The 12,705-nt window shown below is 42.6% G+C and overlaps 1 protein-coding gene across 1 annotated transcript in view; it reads right to left on the bottom strand.

Annotated features, from left to right (window-relative positions):
* The window catches only part of gfra4a (GDNF family receptor alpha 4a), a 119,537-nt gene that overhangs the window by 58,175 nt on the left and 48,657 nt on the right, over positions 1-12,705 (bottom strand). The gene's annotated exons all lie outside the window — the stretch shown is intronic.

Raw genomic sequence — 12,705 nt, 5'->3', positions numbered from 1 at the left:
TGTGGTAACTTAGGAGGCAATTTGGCCGTGCGCTGCGTGTAATTTGGCATGCAGTTAACACACCAGTCGTCATTTAGTTTTAATGAAAACTCCACTCCTGGCATTTTGCTCCTCGTGTTCTTCGCCGGGAGGAAATAACGGACGAGCCGGCTTCGACAGCGACACGTTTTAAATACGTGCGATGGATCTAATTTATGCTGATTTGGAGGGTTTTTCATGAGGATGATGATGAATATTTGAAAAGAGGAACTAATGAATATTTAAAAAGAAACTTTAAACAAATTTGAATTGGAGAAGTGAATTGAGTTCGGTATTTGTCACCTTTGCAGGGCGACGTTTATTTAAATAGTGGAATTAGTTTGGTTGCACACAGAAACTTGAATAGTGTGAAAAGCAGAGACAGTTGAAAGTCAAAGTGATACGGTGGCTGGCTGAATAAATACAAAGAATCTGTTTACAGTACACGTTGTTCCTTTGCCTTACAATCTGTTTATTTATCGGAATAATTGCTTCTTAAGGTGCATGTCTGGACCAACAGGACTGCAGACGGCATAGATGGGGAAACGTATGTTTTCTTACAAATATCAAAAGTCAAAGGACCAAAAACAACTTGATCCCACAAACCCTTGGATTCAAAGTTATATTTTCTTCCTCTGTGTGAGACGCGTACACTCATTAACTTGATTTCATTCCCCACACGGTGTATAAACGAGGTGAATGTATTGTGCTGCCAAAAGAGAATATTGTTTTTACAAAATACTCTTAACTGAAGTCTCTGCTGACCGACTCCTTTTCGACTGGTTGCCAAACTAAAAAATTGCACACATTAAAAGAGACGCTGCTGCTGTGCACAAGTGTCCACCATCCATTGCTATTTGCATTTTTCATTAAAATATAAAAATACACTGGTTATTATCCGGCCCTCCTGCTAATGAGAAATACCAATTGGGGTATTTTGTTATCTTTCTTTTGCTCAGATTCCAAAACAACTTGACAAAAACGCTCCATCATCAAAAAAAAAAAGTGAAATCATGGAAAGCTCATTGATCCAGCGTTATAGCTTTGAGATGATAAAATGGCTTCATATTAAAGGCGTTCACTCTGATCTACCGGCCGTCACCTAACTACACCGTTTCAGACAAGAGCGCCATTTTTTTTTTTTTTTTTTTTTGCAGATCCAGCACTTTGATTTTTAGGAGTTGCAAGCAAAAAAAAAAAAAAAAAGTTTGTGCTGAACAGGAACTCCTTGGAAGGCCTTTCCCATGGGCTCCAAACAAACACGGGGGGGCTTCCCACAGCAAAGTTTCGCAGAGTCCTGATGAATAATGCAAATCCATTAAGCCCGTGCGTCACACCACCTTTTCTTAGAATACTAATCATCCTGACGGCGAAAATATTAGATCCTCGTGTAACCTCGCCATACCCTTATCTTAACCCGAGCACACCACCCGGCTGTAAACACCGACGAGCTGCTTGTGTGATTTTTCCCATCACCCTCAGCTTTTCCTGAAAAAAAAAAAAAAAAAACGACTCTGAGGCCCCTCTTGATGCCATGACGCCCAGGGCCCCTGATGCCTTCCGTTACGTTTGAGGACAAACCTCTTATCAGTCTGGCGAAAAACACTTCTGTCGAGTAAACATGTTTACAAAGTTATGATCTCTGATGAAATGCGCTCCGCTTCTGGTAAACATGTTTTCTCACCTAAGAAATGTCTCCTCAGTTCACTCCTGCTCAAAAACTCGTCCGGTTCATTTTGAGTTTTTTCGTGAAGTGAAAACATACAAACGGATGTCCGACTGCATGGACGTTACGGTGGAAAAGAGGAGCAAGCGTTCGGATTACAGCGGCATCGGCTTGATAACGCCGTCATGTAAACCTGCAGGGAGGGCAGCGTTATGGGATGCATATGCTCACACACACACACACACACACACACACACGACGACTTCACTCTCCATCTTCTCCAGGTTGTGCAGGAATTACACCTTTCCTGTCAACGTACAGGAAATGAAGAGGTGTCACACAGATTTACCGGCGCTGTAGTTTGGAGTATTAAAGTTGGCACTTGAAGGTCTGAAACACATTCAGAGCTCCAGTAAGTATGAACATTAGCAAGGTGATGTATGTGGGGTTGGGTCCACATAAAGATGTATTAATCAGACAATACATTTTAGTAGTGTAAAACGTTTTTTTCATGGATTTGGTTGACTGCTACGCTGATGACACTGTTCCCTTCATTTCCTCCTATCAAAATAAAAGTCCAAAATAGCCCTACAGCCTTTGAGTAAAACATTTAAAAGTTTCTACATTTCAAAATCAGAGCAAATCTTCTATTGAGAGATTGTATCCATACTGTTTTCAACATGGCAACGTCTGTGCCAGCAGCTAGCAGCTAACGGTGCAAACAACGGCAACTGTGCTGTACATATACATATTTTATCCCGAAATAAGGGTGGCCACCAGAAGGCGTGGAATTTAACCTCTCCGAATATGGAATCTAGCACCTTCTGAGGAAATGAAAAAAATGTGCAGTCTTGAGAAAATCCTTTTGTCACACTATCTATCTCTATCTATCAGTCGGGCAATCGAGAGGTGTGGAGCGCCAGAGGAAATGGCAGCAATGACGGACAAAGCCCCGAGACGGAGCAGACTGCTGAAAAAGTCTGGGTTAATAGCCTTTTTTATGGCTTAAAGGTGCTCTGTTCCCATGGGGACATTTTATCAGAGAACCCACAGTTCTCGGCAACACCTCCACACAATCTGATTAACGGCAGCCCAAACACCGGGAACACCTATTAAACATTGAGACGTTATCCTTCACTCGCACACGGCCGGTCCTCCATGATTTTAATGACGATGGATGGAGATTGTCAGGTTCACTAGACTGTACAAAATCAGATAACGATATCGTTTTATTAGTATTTTATTAGAAACACAAACAGTTAAGTAGAGAAGATTTCAAATCATTGAAATGGTTATATATTGTCTATGTGGTTTATGTATTTCACATATTGTACATATCATTTTTTAGTTTACAGATTTATTTTTTGCTTCCAGAATCATCTGAATGTGTCATATCGGGGTTGGGGGCCTTTAGCCAGGACGATTTTAGTCTATCCACAAATCTTTCAGAGGGAGGAAAAAATCGAATCACCCTAAAATATAAATGATTGAATTCCTGAGCACCGACGCTGCTGCCTGTGTGTTAGAGAGACTGGAGCTGGACATCCTATTGTAGTCTACAAGCTCAGCTAGTCCATCTGTGACGAGGTCCTGCTTTTAGACTGCTGAGTGTCCATATAGTGGCCTTTTTTTTCCTGTCAGAAACCACTGGGGAACGCTTCATCCACGCTGACGACACCAAAGTCTTTCTGAAAGGTTTTTTCCCAAACTTTTGAAGCACTCAAAAAAGATCGGCGAGGCGGCCACATCTGCACTATCCTCCTTAGTAACAATTGGGAAAAAAGACATCAGAGCTCAGAGCTAAATGCTACTTGGATACTCACTTATTCATTATGAACTAGGATAAGTGTTGAACATGTTTATTTCAGGGGACGTTAGAGGGCTTCGGCTTTTTTTAGGCATCCAGATGATGGGGACCTGCTTGAATCTTCCCAAGATAAAGCACAAATTTCAAATTAGTGCAGGGGTCCTATATCGCAGGGAAATTAAATGAAATGTAGGCAGTAGTGTTCCAGGCAGAACAATAAGAGCCACCCCCCCTAAAAAAAAGTCCCAGATGGTCTGGGCTTAGACCTTGTCAACCCCTAGAAACCCCACTAGTATCAATAGAGGAAATGACTACACCAAGCTGTAAATGTAAAAAACGTATAGCATAGAAAGGATATGACTGAAAGTAATTCACCCGTTTTTAACTGCTTTCTTTGGGCTGGGCTTTCGGTCGGATCATTTCTTTTAAATGTTGCGTGTAGATCACCAACACTAATATTTAAAAATGACAAAATACTTGGGTTTGCGTCTCTGCATTAACCTTGACTCTCAGTGGCTGATCAAACCATTAGTTCACATGAAATTAACTACACTAACTAAACTAAATGGACAAACACGTCTACTATCTCCGAGCTCCAGCCAAGGACAACAGCCTCCATTCTTCCATTTGCTGAATGTGGAAGTGGCCACATTTAATTTGCCTTTTTCCATTCGAGGGAACACATCAACCAAATGAGAAATCTTTTGGCCTTTGAGGATGAATTTTAATTAAGCTACATGAGGAGACGAGGAAGAGGTCATCGCTCGCTCTCATCTAATCGCACGTCTTTCAGGCCCTTTAGAAAAGGTGAAAAACCCTCCCGTCATTCTGGCACTTTGATTCCAATCTGCTTCCATTAAATGTCGGCGGTCCACTGTACAAATGCATGTCATTAATTAAGACCTGAGTGAAAGCAAACACAACATTTAATAGCCTAACTCGTAATGAACTGCAGAGGAGCTCAAATGTCTTAGCTACACCTTCCTTATCTCAGCGGGGGAGGGGAGGGGAGGGGAGGCGATGTGATCGATAGCGCTTCTTGTCTGGGATTCCCCAAAAGTATTAAAAGATCATTTTAATTCAGGTTTAAGCCGGATTCTGTCAGAAATCAGGTGTTTTTTTTTAACCTTTATTCATCCGGGGAGGGTTTGCTTGGCAGACGCACTCTTTTCAATCAACAACCTACTTTATATTCATACAGTTTCCAGCCACAAATTCATAACAGGGAGCTTGCAAGAGGCTTTCATTCTTGGCCACCGGGCAGCGCCGGCTCTCAGGTACCATGAGAATCCTTAGCCAAAGGACAGGAAAGCGTTAATTAAGTCAAGCCCAGACCAATATTTTTTTTAAAACAACCAATTCCCAGAAACTCGGTATTTCTTGATTGAGTGAGACTCTTAAATCTAAACCCTTTAGTTTCCAGACCCGAGACGAGTGAGTCTATTTGGCCACCCGGGATGAGAAGCATCTGGATGTCAGAAGTGTAATCGTGTTGGTTATCAGATTGCATTGAGAGCTTTCTTTCCGCAGCCTTGAGAGAAAAAAATAAGCGACGGCTCAATCTGCGGTGAGCTCTGACCTGCTCGGCCCTCCGTGTGTATTGTCAAAAGTTAAGATAAAAGACGGGAATGCTCCCGGGATGCATTTTGCCTCAGGCAGACATAAAAAGAGAGAAATTGTGAATAAACTCAACATTCCTCATAGAAATCTGGACAGTGCGGTGGGATTTATGGCCCGCATTCAAACATATTACCCCCTTCCTTCTAGCAGGCAGGGAGATTTTTCTACATGTTTGACAAATAAGAGATACCCTCGCTGCTCAGGTCTCATGCAGCTGATCTGATTTATAGTAACGCGTCTCCGCTCGCTTCCTCATCCGCCCGCTATTCCATCATTCAACGTCAGACGCGACTAAAAGACCAGAGCGATATAAAACACAGTTGCGATGGATTTTCAGGGACCCCGGGGCCCTCGGATCCACGTAGGTGTCTGCATTACGCGGTAATACCATGTTGCGAGGCACCGTGCATTGAAAAATGTATGCAAGGGCGGGGCCGGAAGGGAAGGAGAGCATGTATGGATCCAAGGAGACTACAACAAAGGCGGGGAACAAAAAGGCCGGTTGGATTCGGTCCAAGACTTTGGTTCGACTGAAACTCATTGTTAAAAGTTCCTCCTCCTCTTCCCCTTCTGCCTCAACGCTTGTCAGCATAAAAAAAATGTAAAAATTGAGCGCTCCGAGGGGGCTCAGGCTCCGCGGCCTCTCATCTTCCTTTCGATGGGCAAACACATTTTTCAATTACGCACACGAGGGAAGGGAATTAGAGGCCTAATCCCGGCCTAATCCCCAAACAAACAGATCTATGGCCTCCATTTTTTCAGCGAAGCCACCGCGGCAGCCCCCCCCCCCATCTCCTCCAGTTAAATCGCTCTGCCCCTCCACTAACCCGGTCAGTCTATTCAGCTCCCGAAGTTCGAGCTCCGAGAGCATTAGCCGTGTTTGAACTGTACATAAAATCAGTTCAATCCACAGATACTTCTTTACCCTCACCACTCGTCATTAAAAATGAAAAAGTGGAGAATGTACTTACATGCACTTGCTTTGCCCTCTTCAGTGGAGACTTCATCTTCTAATATTAAGATAAACTATGGTATAGTTTCCTTTCCACAGCTGACCAAATAGGAACCATCCAACAGAGATCTCTTCTAACCTCTTCCACAGAACTGCCTTTTCTGCCCAATGGGCTTCCAGCTACGATGAATAATCTGGTCTGTGGACACGCAGAGTTGAAAGAAAATAACTATCCGGCACATGAAGAAAGCGCCTTTAACACAAAGCCCATAAACCGAGCCAGTGGCCTCCGCGGCAGACTGTACATCACTTAATAATAACTGGTGTTTCTAAAGCACCTTTCAGTTAACCCAAGGACGCTTTACATCGTGACAACCAAACCCATACGAACAGAACACAAGATAAAACATCGAGGGGCCAAAGGTGAACACGAAGCTTTTCAAAGCTCCTACTTTCCTGGTAAAGTTTACTGACAGACGGCTACCGCTACAGAAACAATCATTTATGAAATGAAAAGCACTTCAACAAAGTCATTTACTACCCGAACACTTCAATGCAGCAGCAAACTAAACTTCCTGTCCAATGAGTCGCCGTTTGTCTTTCTAAAGGGCAGAAGCGATAACTGAGTAATGGGAATGGTTTTTTTCTAATCTGTCTGATAGACATTGAGTTTTGTCGGCCTCTTTCGCAGCCTTCTCCATCGTTTTCTGCCTCCCTCCCGTGTCCGTATGTGGCTAACCATCAATTTGATTTCTGGATATTTGCTTCGCCATGACTGCCGCGTCGTTCAGGCAAACTCCTTTTTGTTTTGTTCAGTTTCGGGAACGAAAACGGTTTGGTTAAAGATGGGGGAAGATCATGGTCATGAAAGAGCATTGACCGACTCACGACCCCGAAATCTGAAACCTAAGCGTCGTCCGAAACAATCCACTTGGTTTCGGGGTCCCGATGACGACCCAATGAAGACTTTGGTGGAAGAACACTCATCTTTATGGTAAATTTGCATTTCTTTAGCACTTTCCTAGTCTTTTCGACCAACTCAGGTTGCTTTACACTGATGGCACAGCCTTTGGGAGGCAATTTGGGGTTCAGTATCTCACCCAAGGACATACTTCGGCATGTAGACTGGAGGAGCTGGGATTCCATCCTCCTTCTTCTGATTGGAGGACGACTCGCTCTACCTCTGAGCCACAGATGCCCAACGTCATGGCATTCGAAATGGTAGAAGTGATCATTTACTGAATGGTGACGGCCAATGTTTATCTTAAACTGCACCGGCTAAAAAAATCTAGAAAACACTTGAATCAGCAAAAAGAAAACAAGAAAACATTGTACATTTGCTTCGCCGCCGATCCTTCTCTCTCTCCTTTTTACCATCCTATCTGTGAGTGACTCCTGCCGATCCGACGGCGGTCAGATCTCTCTCATTTCCCTTGACTTGCACGAACAAATCGATTCCATTCAAAGACGAAGGCCGCGGCCCGCCGACTTCACTCGCCCGTATCTCTTCATCAGCTCCTGAATGCAGATGAGCTCGCCGGGTTGTTAGAAATGCTTTATCTGTGAAGGCTTCAGCGATACGTTATCAGTGTGAGAGGAGATTTGTGTCCAATTAGGGAACCTGCCGTCAGAGAGGTCGGATCCCACCGTGGAGTTCTCCATCATAAAGAAAAGTTGGTGCGCCATAAATATACATTAAAACTGTTGGCTGCCCATTTCAGCCCTTTAACTACACGTCGTATATATCCGACATTAATGCTGAACTACCGTATAGTGTGTCGAGGTCGCCTGCTATGTAACGACGATGCATTCTCCCTAAATCCAATTGTCTCATTAATTAGATTTTTTTTCGACAGAGCACCTTACAATCAATATTAAGATGTCAGAGCGTTATTGAATGCACCTTGCTCACAACTTGTATCATCATTACAACATAACTTAAATAAAATAAAAACCTGCAGTACAATTATGTAAAAATATTGGGTTTGTTGTAGAAAACATTTTAATTTCTGCCTTACAAGGAAAATACACCATAATTAAAGTTTCTCTTTTATTAAATTACAAATTTAGCATTAGCTTTTTATCTGGTAAAAATGTAGTGAAAGAGTCAATTTTGGTTCAAAACATTGTACTTTTTAAAATATAATAAAGAAAGACTTTTAAAAGGTTAAACAGTGTTGAGTGTGGTGGCCAGTAAAACTAAGTAAACTTGATATGTAGTTCATAGACTTAAATATGCCAAAGTTTCTTCAAGGCCTCGTGTTTTAAAGTACTTCCAAATTAAAAAAACAATATCTAGCAAGTTTTAACATCACATGACATCTTTAAAAGTGTACAATCCAGTCTGTTGTTTTTATAACAGCAGGTTGGGATTCAAACAGGGAACTGTGGTTTCAGAGGCAGAGAAGAAGAAGAAGAAGAAGAAGAAGAGGAAGAAGAAGAAGAAGAAGAAGAAGAAGAAGAAGAAGAATTACCCCGTGGTGCTTTTCAGGAAAACAAAAAAAAGAGAAAGCCCACTTTTAAATGTTTTTTACTCGAAACCGCACTACAAGTACAAATCATCCACGTGGGGCGAGAGAGAGAGACACAGAGAGAGAGAGAGAGAGAGAGAGAGAGAGAGAGAGAGAGAGAGAGAGAGAGAGAGATCTTTGGCACAGAACACTCTTCTTCTCAGGATTTTTCTGCATGCCGATGTACTTTTTCCTGCCAAATTGTCAGCACCGTAAGAAGATACGACTTTATTTCTTCTTCACGCCGTTAATACCGCGGAGACGGATGTATCAGAGAATCTCAAGGCACATGAATTTTTGATCAGGTTAAATAAAGTTTGCGGGGCTTATATGTTCACATTTGTCTCCACGGACTCCAAGTAACAAATCAGACGACTACGTCTTCCCCGGTTCCCCCCTGAACCGCTGATGCCTCTATTACTCCGAAACCTGCAGCCGGTTCCAACACAATCCCCCCTCAGCCCGCCGCTCGCCGTGCACGCTGGAAGTTGAGATAAAAAAAAAGACAAGAGATCGCTCCCGACTTTGAGGATAAACCCGACATTCCTCATAAAACTGCAGCACTTCGGCAGGATTTATGACCGCATTTCAAGCAAATTACTTCCACCCAGTCGTTTCAGAGACCTTTATGTGCCTTTGGATCTGGCAAGAAGGGCAAATGAAGTTGGGGGCTATGAGGGTGGGGGGGTCAGAGTTCAGTAGGCAGGATATGTCATTACTGTCAGTGGGGGGATAACCTTGAATCACAGTGTCAGCTGTTGAAAAGAGCAGAGCTTTGTTTTTCACCACAATGCAATTCATGCTAGTTTATCCAGTTTATTACATGGTAGAAGAGGCGATCCTCAAATTAAAATCAAAAATCATCAAAATTAGGTTGCAAAGTCGCCCCCATCAGAGCAATATATAAATTAGATTAGTCAAACAATCTTTCACTTTGTGATACAAGCATCAAATTTGGCCAAAAAGTTCTTCTGGACCTATTTTTTCCCAAAAACCCTGGTAGCCAAATAAATAAATGATAACATTTTTATTGGCAAAATACATACATTTTGGGATTCCCAATATTATTCCGATAATCCAAAACATACTGGAATAACTTTATCTTAAGAATACAATTGCATCACAGATAGAATACATTTTCTTACTTAATTTTTCCAAAAAGTTCGGTAGCCATGCAAAAAAAAAAAAGGCACTTTTATTTGCACCATTGAAGCTGTCATGCCAAAATACATACATTTTGATGGCTTTTTAATGGCTACCAGGGCTTTTCTGAAAAAGTAGGTCCTAGGCATGATGCATGCCAATGTGTTGCTTGTTTCACAAAGTGAAAGATTCTTCTGGAACATTGACTTAAACTGCAGCACTAGTTTGCATGACAGCAGATCACCCACAAATCACCCTTCCTGCTAGAAAAGACTTCCTGTAAACCTCAACGACGGAGGCGGGTCTGCGTTTGATTTGTTTCAAATGGACCAATAAGAGGTGAGCGCTGCATGTGTGCGATGACATGATCTAGCGCTGCAGCGTGTTTACATTCTGAATAAAGCCACGGCTTTATGGGGAACATAATTACCGCCCCGAGGTTCCGCGGGCGCCTCGTCCGCTGCTGACGCGGGGGTTTTCATGTGGGGATGAAAGGATCCCAGGCTGTCGATACGAAGACGGATGCTCGTAGGGGGAAGTGTTGTTGGTGTGATGTTTGTTTCATCTTGTGTGGAGATGTCGCCGCTTTGAGCCGCACGGCTGCTTATAGCGCCGCTAATCTAAAGAATTGAGGCTTTACTCCGTGTAATGCTCATTGTAAGCTGCTTTCCGTCGAGTTCAATGCCAATTGGATAAAAAAACAGTTCACACTTTAACAATTATATTTAATATAAACAATTTGGATTCTCTCTGTATGAGATAGGGAACTTTTTTTTTTTTACATCCCTCCTACAGCGGTTTTTTTTTTTGTGCTTTAGAAATTGGCACTTCATCTTACGTTCACGTCGATTACGCCTCGACTTCATACAAAATGCATGTACTATATATGAGATTCTGGATTTACGGCCGCCGCTGCATCGCCTGTGGAATATGTTAAACTCTATATCAGCAGTATAAACGTGTCGGCGTAAATGAGCGATGCCCATGTTTCCCGACTCCCCCTCCCCCACCTGAACATGCACAACTGTGTGTGAAATGAGAAATCAATCCCGTCGTTTCATTACGTATTAGCTCCACTTAATATCCCGAAGGTCATAACATTTGATAGATCATAATGTCAGCAGGGTTTGGTCATAAACCCCCCCCCCCCCCCCCCCTCTGGCAGCTAAAGTCTGCTCACATCACACCTTAATTGACACACAGAGAGAGAGAGAGAGAGAGAGAGAGACAGCATGATTTCGGGCCACGCCGATCGATTGTGACAAACAAATTAGAGACGAGTTTGAATGATTAAGTTTTGTATTGATTTTGATTTAAGCATTAACGGCTCATGTACTCGGTGGGATTAGATGAAAAGACGGAAATGTAATCAATGCTTCCTTGTCCGCGGCGGTGGGAGCCGGCGAGCCGCTCTCGTACTGCGGTTGGTGGAGACAGAATGAGCGTAACGTATCTGCGAGCCGCTGATAGAGACGCTGATCACAACTCGTTACTCATTAATGGCTCTCAGGAGCCGAGCGTCCTGCTTTTGAAGGTTTCTGATCTGCTTTATCACAACAAAAACACCATTAATACAGATATTCTCACAAAAGTAGCCCGCACTTTTCTTCTATATATGCTCCGAAGCAGCACTCGTACTAATTAGACTCCACCGATGCAACCAAACCCAAGGCAACGAGACGTGAACCTCTCATGCAGCATCCCAGCAACACCATGTTGAATCCATCATTTATCACCAGCTGCAGTACGTCAAGTATTGTATGTTAAATTTGAGATTATCTGATGAGAATAAAACCTGTTTTTGAAGTGTAATGGTATTATTAAGGACTCATACACTTAATGATACCATTACATTAAACTAAACGTGGTATCTGTTCCCTCCATATCTACTCATCTCTAACTCTTTTATTATTTAACCTCTAACAGTTTTGTAGCTTCCTGTGTCCGACCCCCCGTCCTCCACCTTTATTGTGGAAGTTAAGCGCTCTGCATGGGTGTGAACCTCCACGCACAGCTGGGGTAGAAGAAATCACAGCGATCGCACACAAAACACACCTGAGGGTCACTCAGGTTCCCGTGCACCGGACCGACACGTCCCTGGGACCGGAGAACCAGGAGGGAAACCCCGTCAGACCAGCAGAGAGAGAACGCTGCTGAGCAGACACATTAGATAACTGTGTTGCTGTGTGTTCACATGATGTGACCTGAAGAGAGGCAACTTAAATACTTAGCATGGCACTGAATAATGGATATACACATGAGAACGACGGGAGTCCACGAGTTCTTTAAAAAGAACTGAATACGCTTTCATGTCTCCTGGACTAAATCATTGGGATTCACGATATTAACCCGATAATCAGCAAAATATGCTTCATATCGAAGAAAAACATACTGGAATCACTTTATCTCACATTTTATTTGCATCACAGATAGAAATCTTCTTTTGTTTGTTTTTTAATGAAGATCGTGAGAGAAATAAAAAATAAATCATGAATAACATTTTTGAATTTGCGAGTCTGTTCTTTCTGGTGATTCCTGGAGGCCTTTGTTTAAAATTGGGCTCTATTTTTCACTTCTCTGTCATAATAGAGATCAAGATGGCTTTTTCGATATTCATAACCCCGATGATGGAAAATCACCAGCGTTTTTAATGGCAATCCACAAAATAAACCTATATATTGTCCCATCGCTAATCACAATAATGTGTATCACTACATCTAGCGTTGTAAGAAAACATAATAGATATTTTTGTTTGCCTCCTAACTCATATGAACTTATTTCAGATCAGCCTTCTATCTTGAGAAGGCATGTGTTCGTCCTTCCACCGATTGTTCCTTAAAAACTGGAACGAGAGATGTAAAATGTGTTTTTTTTTAAAGTTCGGTCCATCGTTCCTGTCTGTTCCCGTTGGAGGCCGTCTGCTTGTGAAACGATGACAAAGGAAGCCGTCTGCTGGGAGTCAAACATGGCAGCTGGCGCTCAGAGCCGC

The sequence above is a fragment of the Eutrigla gurnardus genome, assembly GCF_963514095.1.
Source record: "Eutrigla gurnardus genome assembly, chromosome: 7".
In the NCBI taxonomy this organism is placed as follows: Eukaryota; Metazoa; Chordata; class Actinopteri; order Perciformes; family Triglidae; genus Eutrigla; species Eutrigla gurnardus.
This window is presented reverse-complemented; position numbering and strand designations above follow the sequence as displayed.